Below are 10,114 nucleotides of genomic sequence, written 5' to 3' on the forward strand. Positions count from 1 at the left end.
TACAATGCATTTTACATTTTAGATGTCTTATAAAATGTTGAAAATATTTTAAAACTTATTCAATACCGTAATCCCAGACCAATTAATGCCAAGAAGTTAGATGGGTGGATGATAAAGCTTATTGGTGACATCTCAGATCATGCTTGGTGACTAAGACAAGTCAAGAGGCTTAGAGCGATCCTAAAGATGAAGAAGCCAAAAATAGAAATCTAGTGTTGTGGGAAGGAACTGAGAAAAGGTGACCATAAGACCAGGAAATACAGCCCTAGGTTGTAGGGGGTGGGGATCCCCAAGTCTCAGAGGTCACTTTTTGACATGTTTGAATGTTAACTGCCTTGTCAGGCATAAGTGATTACTTACAAAGTCTTGGCCTCTATGGGAAAGTACTAGCCTAGCTGAGTACAAATAGACATAGATCCTGAAGTTAGCGGAGAACAGATAGCTATACATCTAGTGGATAGGTGCCTAATAACCCTTTCTGTTCTGATCCTTCCTGCTGAACTGTTTACCCAGTCAATATCCTGTTCCTGGAAACAGGTGCAATACCCAGAGACAAAGTGATTGCACTGCCCTCCACACCCTTCTGCTCCTAGGAGTATATAATCTGTGTGGGGAAAATAAAATTGTCAGCTTGAACAGAACCTCTTGTCTTGCTGTCTGTTCTTTGTGTTTCTTTGTCCCCCATTCTCTTCCCAGGTGCCCCTTGAGTAACTGTTAGACTGTCCTTCGGATCGGGACAATAGGCTCCTGCTCTCCACCAGAGCCAGCCCCACAAGTTAAGCCATAACCCACAGTTGTCAGCTGCTTCATGGAGGATCTTGAGTAGCCAGAATGTCCTCCATGTTGGCTTATTCAGTGATGAAGAGATCAAACCCAGGGCTTCAGGCAAGCTAGGTAAACACTATACCAACTGAGCCACAGTCCTATCCTTTCGAAAAAGAAAGATGAAAACAGACTATAAGTTTGACCAGGTGAAGTGCCATACTTTTGTAATCCTAGTGCTTAAACTGAGGCATAAAGATAGCAAGCTCAAGGCTTACCCAAGGAGAAATGTTTTGCCAAGGACTTGGAACTAGCCTTTGAACAATGCAAGAACTCAGTTTGGTCAGGCTCTCTTTGGTTTGTACCTGTACTGCACATTCACCCTCTTGTTAAAGAAGACATCTGGCCTGAAAATAAATGGTTCTAGCCCAGGTCCTCCATAAAGTGAGCAGTCTCTCAGCTCAACTCTGCTCAGAGGACCAGCTGAAGGTTGAGGCACACTCATCCCTAAAGATGTGAGCTGCTACCCAAGAGTGGAGTGCATTATATCCTGCCTTGGGATGGAACACATCTGTTGATAAGTCTCAGAAATTAAGATAGGATAGCAGCTTCATAACATAATGTGAACCTTGTCCCTCATCCTGGAGTGGCTCCAAGGACCTGCTCCTCACCTGGGGAGACAGAAGACACATTGTGGAAATGTTGCAAGTTCTGCTTGCAGGCCCAAGGAGACAAGTCCTTCCTCATGTACTTTTGTGAACAAAGGTTCACACACCCAACCTGAGAGGAAGAAGTAAGATAAATTGATGGCTTAACTGATCGCTTCAGTGATTAGGACATGCAATAATTACCTATGTGTCAGCTCTTGAGAGACATCAAAGATGAAACCAAGGTCCCTGCCCTTGAGGAGTTAGAGCAAGAGAATGGTTCAATGGTGAATGGAAGAACTTACAAAACCATGTAGACACACAGCCCTGTATGTAAACTACCTCTTCCCACACAGTGTTCACAGGTGAAACTCTTTTGCAAACTCACTAACGTAAGGCAGGTTGCATGGGAATATAGGATGATTGCAAGCAGGGAGGTCACATAGTTGTAAAACGTGGCCTCCCTAAGGAACTATATTTTTCCATGTATAAAATATCATTTTTCTTAATCCCTGATGCTGTCACTCTGTGAATTTGTTGATGTATGTTCTGTGGAAAGCACCACAGCCTCACAGTTGCCCAGCCAACACTCACACATCAGGGACTCTCATTATCCATATCCTACCTGTATTAAAAGAAGAAACAAAATGATTATGGATAAAACAGTGTGAACTTTCCATACTGATGGTCCACTCTAGTGAACCAGAACAATTCAACAGTGGCAACACAGTTGATTGAGTCAGTCTGAACTTGGAAGGGTTACCTTACTAAGATGTGAAGATCGAGAGGTAGAGGTTCTGGGTATAAGAATTAAAATTAATTTAAAGATATTTAATGACACACTAGGCTCATTAGCATATTATAAGAGAAAGGAGAATGACCATGAGGGAAACTGATAGCATGCCAAGCAAATTACAGGCTACAAAAAGGAAACTGACATCAGTATGCTGAGAACAGCATGGGCCTTATTGTCATGCTGACATCTCTGCATATGACCAAGAATAAGGTAATGATTAAATACCTTGGAAGTCAGTCATATACATCAACAGGTCTAGTTTTCAGTGTCTTTAATCTCAGAAGCATGCATCAACTTTAGAAATGTGTTTCTTTGACACTGTTTACTTGGTGTTGGTGGACTCAGTGATTGGAGTAAGTCCATGGAAATGGTTCTTCAATGCTCAGAATGCATGACCAGGTTTCTGCAGTCCACTGGATATTGTGGTCCCTGTTGTCTAATTGATAATTCAAATAAAAATGAAGTCACATAAAGAAATATAAACAGAGAGCTATTGCATAGCTGACTGCTGCAATGCAGGTAGATTTGCTGACCAGAACAACCCCAACAGGACTGTCAGTGGTCTTTGAAATGGTGAACCCTGGGAAAGATTCATATCACCCAATGCAATCTTTTCTTGATGTAGGTCATTGATTTTTCCTTAAACAAATTGGTTCTTGAAGATGGAGTGATAGTCTGCCATATTATGAGCAGTGGCTGCTCTCCCAGAAGACCCTGCTTCAATTCCCAGCATCCACATGGTGAATCACAAGCGTCTGTAATTCCAGATTCAGGGACTCTGCCTCCCTCTTCTGCCGCCTGGGAGCAACAGGCACACTTGTGGTGCACATACTATGTATGCAGACAGAACACTTGCACAGTGTCAAACCTGGAAATCAGAGGAGAAAGACCAAACTGTCTAATGAAAGCAAGCTTGATTTTAGAGATGCACCCAGGACTGGCCCACCAACTGTTTCATCCTAAGTTGGGATTTTAGATAGCAACCCCTTACTGGCCTCTTGAGGTTCTATTTATGGGGGAGAGATCAAAGGTTAACTGAAAACAGCTGCAAGGGTGTTTACAGGGGAGAGAGAATTGGCTGTTAGGTAATGTTAGAGAAATACTATGAAAAAGGAAGACAAGGAAACAAATCATGTCAGATTTAAGAAACAGAAATGTAGTGTCTCTCTCTCTCTCTCTCTCTCTCTCTCTCTCTCTCTCTCTCTCTCTCTCTCGGTGTGTGTGTGGGGGGGTTGGAGACAGGGTTTCTCTGTGTAGTCCAGGCGTGAGCCACCACCGCCTGGCTGAAACTTATTATTAAATATTCTTTTTGTAAAGTATCAGGGCTTACCACAATAGACTTCTTAATTTGCAAGGTATTGATAAACCTGAAAATTGTGAGGATAAAGACCAAATCCACAATTGTCCAATTAAAGCAAGCTTTATTTAATATTGGCCAAGATGATGGACACTGGCCAGGATGTTGGACAATGGCCAAGTCCATACTGAAGATTCCCAGACAAGGGCAGTGAATTAGCTTAGTCAGGTGCTCAAAAACAAAACAAAACAAAACAAAACAAAACAAAACAAAACAAAATTCACAAGGCTATATACTCCCCACCTTGTTATAATGGGGGCAAGTGTACTCCTTGCCTATGTTCCTTTTGCCTACTTGTGATCAACACCTCCTGTACAGTTAGGGCTACCCACCTTGTTTATTGAAGTAAAAGCACATGGCTTGTTATCTTACATGAACAACAGGTTCCAGTATTCCAAGAAGGTATTTGTCCTGTGAAATGTGAGGCTTACCAGTTAGAGGTATTTTATAGATCTCTCTCTCTCTCTCTCTCTCTCTCTCTGTGTTTTTTCAGGACAGGGTTTCTCTGTGTAGCCCTGGATGTCCTGGAACTTGCTCTGTGGACCAGGTTGGCCTTAGAATCAGAGATCTGCTTGCCTCTACCTCCCTCCCACATGGGAGTAAAAGTGTGCCCCACCATCGTCTGACCTCTTAAGCACAGTAATTTAAACTTAAAACATAACTTTAGCCTTCACAGTATGCTGCCCCCATTTTTTGTCTCACAACACATACAAATAAAGAAATAAACCCCCCAAAGACAAAAAACAAACAAACAAACAAACAAATGTAACTTGCTTCTTACTAAACCTTGCCAACTAATTGCTCATTTGTATTCATTTGTAAATGATATTAGTTTTAGGTTCAAATAATCAGTTCTTAAAAACAGGATCTCACTAAGTAGAGAAAATCATATTCCTCTGGCCTGAATTTCAACTGAGTTTATAGGAATGTGCAGCAAAATGCAGCACATACCTGAGTTTTCCTAGGAATTCTAGGTTCAATTGTACTTGAGAATCAAATTTGCACAAGCAGGATTTTTTTTTTAACTCTGTATGAAAGTCTTGAATGTAGCTAGGAGTGGTGCCATATGCCTACGAACCTAGCACTCAGAAAGCCGAGAAATGAGAATCTCAACCTTTGACCCAAATATGGGCACAATATATAGACTTTAAGTCTTAAGTAAACAAAACAGAATTTTGAAGGACACCAGAGAAGTTTTTGCTGTTCAGATCTGGCCCTGCAAAAATGCAAAAGTAGCCTATTCATTGTGAGTTAAGTTAAAGATTTAGCCACGACTCCAAAATGCTGCAAGGAAGCAGGTTGCCTGCACATAGACAGCTAGTATATGATGGCACACTCACACATCTCAGGCTGGTAATCCTAGTTTCACCTGATTTACTTAAAAACAGGTTCACAAAAAACTGGCAGGGCTATTTTAAGGTCTCGGTGAGACTGACTTGGGCACTCGTGGTTTGAGAGGCTTTTCTTTATGAAGTCTATGAAAGCACCGTCCTCATCCTACAGAAAATATATTACAATAATGGCCAGACTTGTTACATACAATATATGGAGATGTAAGCATGATGGGCTTGAGAGGATTCCTTCACAGCCCAAAGAGGAGCTTCAATGAGAGAGAGAGAGAGAGAGAGAGAGAGAGAGAGAGAGAGAGAGAGCATGAAAGGACTGCTGATTTAGTTCAGTACAGCACACTTGACAAAGACCACAGAGGAACTGGTTACAACACAGACTATGTATTAACTCTGTGTCCTGGAGAGACCTGCAGGGAGCAATTACCTGATTCAGGCTATGGAATCTGGTCTTGAGGTGCAGTCCTGTGTTCAGACACAGAGAGGTAGAGTGCCTCAAATCACATAGTAGTGAGTCAAAATACAAATATTAACAATAATTAAGACACCACCTGTGAGTCACTTAAGCTGCACACCACTTTTTACCTCTCCCCTGTAAATTCCAGTGTGTTTTTCTTCAGTATTTTGAACCAATCATTTAACATATGATCTCCAACATTACTTTAAAACGGAGGGTCTAGAGCTGCGATCCCAGTACTTGAGAGTTTGAGGCAGGAGGATAGTCCAAGGACAGCCTAGGTTTATGGTAAGATCTTGTCACTCACATAGTCTCTGAGCACCAAGTCTGCACCACCTGCTACCTACAACACCGACATTACCTGGGGTTCACCCGCAGGATTCTCCCCATGCCCACCATGATCCACGCAAACTTCATCGCAGTTTTTGGGCCAGAAAAACTGGTCCAGGTGATTATGTCCACGATTTATCTGCTGCTCCGTGTGTGGGAAAGAAAGAGGCTTAGTCATTCTCTTTATGAGTGCATGGTCTCTTCCTCTGCCCTGCCCCTAATGCGCTCAATTCTGCCATCTGGGGCTTCCTTTCTCTCCACCTAACATTCTCACCCAGTGACACGAACCCAGCAGGCTTCCACTTGCCCTGCCATCATTTCCCTGAGCATAAGCCTGGCAGAGACTGATTCCTCTCTGGAGTGGCTCAGCCTGTTCCAGAAGCTGCTTAAGTCTTCATATCTTGTGAAGCCCAGGCAATTTCAGAGAGCCAGGCTGGCTCAGGATCTCTGGGCAGAGCCCTCAGTGTCAGGCCTTGTTGGGTCCTTTGTCTAGGTTCTGAAGCACACATCACTTCTCCCTAGGTTATATATCTCTGACAATCCTGGGCCAGGACTGGACGAAGTTGCCCCTAAGCCCAATTGCCTGGACCCCAGAGGGCCTGGGGCATGAAAGGTGAAAGTTACTACCTGTTTTTCTCACTTGAGATTTTTTTTTTTTTACCTGGGCCTTAGAGAATAGGGGTGGGCAGGCACATTTTATTGGGTATGTGAAATAGAAATGTAAAACCAAGACACACATACACACACGGAGGGGGGGGGCATTAATATAAAACATGAGAGAAAAATACTTACCTTTCTGGTCCCCAAACTCTTAAGTTCCATATAGACTGCCAGTATCCTTCTTATACCACAAAGCTCCCCAAATACCTGCTAAGCCACTGGGCAGGGGCCATGAAAGTTTACCATCTCATCTGTCCCCACTGCCCCTGCCCACCCCACTGGCACTGAAGTGAGCTGCCTGAGTGCCTGGTCACATGGCAGTCTCACAACTCCTTGGCCCCTAGAGGCTTACCTGGGTGTCACTTTCTTCTAAAACAAAAAGGTTTGAGGTGTGAAACTGACTCATGACCCCTCCAGTCTGGTCCAAGGCCCTTCCTAGTCTCTGTAATACCAACCTACTGTGGACCAGTGCCCTGTGCTCCAGCTGTGTCCTGTTTGTTTAGCTCTGAGCCCTCTTTCTATATTCATTCTGCCATCTTCAGAATGACATCTTTGTCATTTAGGCGTGACACAAACATTTCAAGGTCTCCCTGTCCCACCTACCAATGGCTCAGAGGTTTCTCTACTCCTCTGTTTATGTATACTGTGGATCTACACAATAAAAAAAAAAAACATACAACAGGGTGTGACATTAGTCTCAAAGTATATTTATAGGCTTATATCATGGATAACAGGTAGGTAATGTAGATGACACAACTACATAGGAAACAATTGAGCAAGTATCATCTCTCTCCGCCCCCCTTCCCCCCCCACCCTCCCTCCCTCCATCGCTGTGTGTGTGTGTGTGTTTTCTTAAATACAGTTGTTCTGGTTCTATTCCCTCTATGATTAGATCTCACATCCATAATGAAGAACAAAAGAAAGCAGACACCGAGAGTAGGCACTATAGAAATCCCTACACATGAATCCCCAAATAGGGAAACTTTGATGTTGGGATCCAGAATGCTAGTAGGCTCTACTGCTGGGGAAAGGTCGGGGGAACCTTTGGTGTAGCTCTAAAGTGCTCTCTTGAGCTTGGGGCTGGTCATGTGTGTGGACACCCACACAAAAATGTTTCAAGCTGTGCTGGTAATATTAGTAAACTTTATTGCCTATTAAATTATACATCAATCGAAGAGAACAACAAAATCTGTCAGGAGTAGTACTCCATACACGTGTAATCTTCACATTTGAAAGAATGGACAGGAAGATAAAAAGTTCTAGGTTTGTCTGAGCTTCTTGTCTGAAACAAACAAAACCAAATGCAATAAAACAGCAACTTTATTGGCCTCCCTCCTTACCTGCTGTACTCCCTAGATGGTCGTTCTTTTTCTGGAAGTGATCTGGAATCTCATAAATTACCACCAGATTGCAAGGTCTAACATGTTTTGAAGGGGGACACAGTTTTGAACGTAGAGGTAGCTTTAAAGGCTGATGGTCTCTGGCCTTCTATCTCTCTAACTACACTGAATGCTGCAGCTACTGACACCTAAAAAACATCGTAATAAGTTTCTTGCTCATTCTGAGGTTAAAAACCATAGACTTGGGTGACTATCACCTGTAGTCTAGTGGGGGATTAGGTAAAGGATTAATCACTAGGGCTTTTTTTCCTCTCTTGCCCAGAAGCCTCACCTCTCCCTTATGAGGCTGGAGGGAGGTTTGGAGCCATAAACTCTTATTGAACCAGAGGAAAGTCACGTGATTATTTCCAAATATCCCCTGCCCCTGCTTTTTACAAAAGTTCACTAAAAGTTCAAACTGAAATTCAAATCATAAATTGAATAATAAGTTTACAACAGAGCTGTTTACTCCTATATCCATTGAGAGTACATGTCTGGCTAAACATTAATTTTCTCTCACTGGTGCCAGACATTCATAGACAGTTAAAGATCATGATTTTTGTGACTAAGTTATTAAAATTTTGTATAGATAAACCCAGTCAATATTTTATCCTCTGTTCTTGTACCTATAATAAATTGTTAGTTTCCTTTTATGACCTTTGGCTAATTGTTTTACTACCTCCTGAAATGTGTTCAAGGTTGTAAATGCCTGTTTCTGTCTCAGAAGCAATTTACTCATGATATGTGAAGATTGACAGAGTTCTAATATCATTCTAATATAAGTCCTATTCCAAAAGTGCTTAATAATTACTAGTATAATTTTAGGAATTCTTATAGGTTCATCATTAAGAATTAAGAAATCATCTATTTGTCTATATTGCATCACTACAAGACAGTACATCTTCATTGATCTGCAGAAATCTGCCCAGTGGGGTGGGCTAATACCTAGTGATTGTTATATATATTAAATAATAACAAAGAAAGGCATATCAGATGCAAGAAGGAGTCCTGAAGTGAAGTCTCTTTGGGACCTTTCCTCATAGAGCTCACCCATTGTAGACCACACAAAAATGGTGGATCACCTCCGGAAAAGCCACCTTAGCTTATCTTAGATGGCTCCTGACAATAGATTCATTTTCTTCTTCTGAAAGTGGTTTCTTCTGGAACTAGATTTGGACCAACAGGAGCTATAATCATCTCAAGCAAAGGCCTCCAGTTTCAGAGCTCTACACATTGTATGGTGGAGCTCTTGCCTTTTAGGACTGTGGCTGATGCTAAGTTGCTGTCGGAGGGTTACCATTGGTATAGACACCATGACCAAGGCAACTCTTATAAAGGCAAAATTTAATTGGGGTTTGCTTACAGTTCCTGAAGTTTAGTCCATTGTTATCATAGCAAGAAGTATGACAACATTTGGGCAGACATGGTGCTGGGGAAGAAGCTGAGAGTCCTGCATCTTTATTTGAAGTCAACCAGGAAAGACTGGTATCTTCAGGTAGCTAGGAGAAAGCTCTCTTCTGCAATGGGTAGAGCCTGAGCATAGAAGACCTCCAAAGCCCATCCCCATAGTGACATACTTCCTCACATCTCCGAATAGTGCCATTCCTTGTGCCAAGCATATTCAAACCACTCACCGACTACCATTGGCTTGTTCAAACATATGAGTCTATGAGGGCCATACCTATCCATAGCATAATGGAAAATATATTTAGTCCAACTTCAAAAATTCCCCATAGTCTATCACAGTCTCATCAATGTTTAAAATCCAATGTTCAGTCTCTTCTGAGATTCATGCACCCTTTTAACTGTAGTCTCCTATAAAATAGCAGATCATATACTCCCAATATATGGTATCACAGGATATACATTATTGTTCCAAAACAACATACCAAGAAAATACTAGACCGGGCTGAAGAGATGGCTTACTGGTTAAGAGCACCGATTGCTCCTCTGAAGGTCCTGAGTTTAAATCCCAGCAACCACATGGTGGCTCACAATCATCTATAATTCGATCTGATGTTCTCTTCTGGTGCATCTGAAGACAGCTACAGTGTAGTTATATATAATAATAAATAAATCTTTTAAAAAGAAAAGAAAATACTAGACCATTGCAAGACCAAAATCAGGTGGCCAAACTCTGAATCCCACATCTCCATGTCTGATGTCACAGTCCTCTTCACATCTCCAACTCCTTTCATCCTTGTTGACTGTTGTTGGCAGATCTGGCATTTAGCAGCAACAAACTTCATTCTATTGGGCAGGTTCCACTTCCTGAAAGCAGCTTTCCTTAGCAGGTATCCTACAGCTCTGACATCTCTAATATCTTGGAGTATTCAAGGCAACTCCAACTTTACCGCTTCTTTTTCCAATGTCTGGGATC

The sequence above is a fragment of the Mus caroli genome, unplaced genomic scaffold (genome assembly GCF_978045245.1).
Source record: "Mus caroli unplaced genomic scaffold, Mus_caroli_1 scaffold_17, whole genome shotgun sequence".
In the NCBI taxonomy this organism is placed as follows: domain Eukaryota; kingdom Metazoa; phylum Chordata; class Mammalia; order Rodentia; family Muridae; genus Mus; species Mus caroli.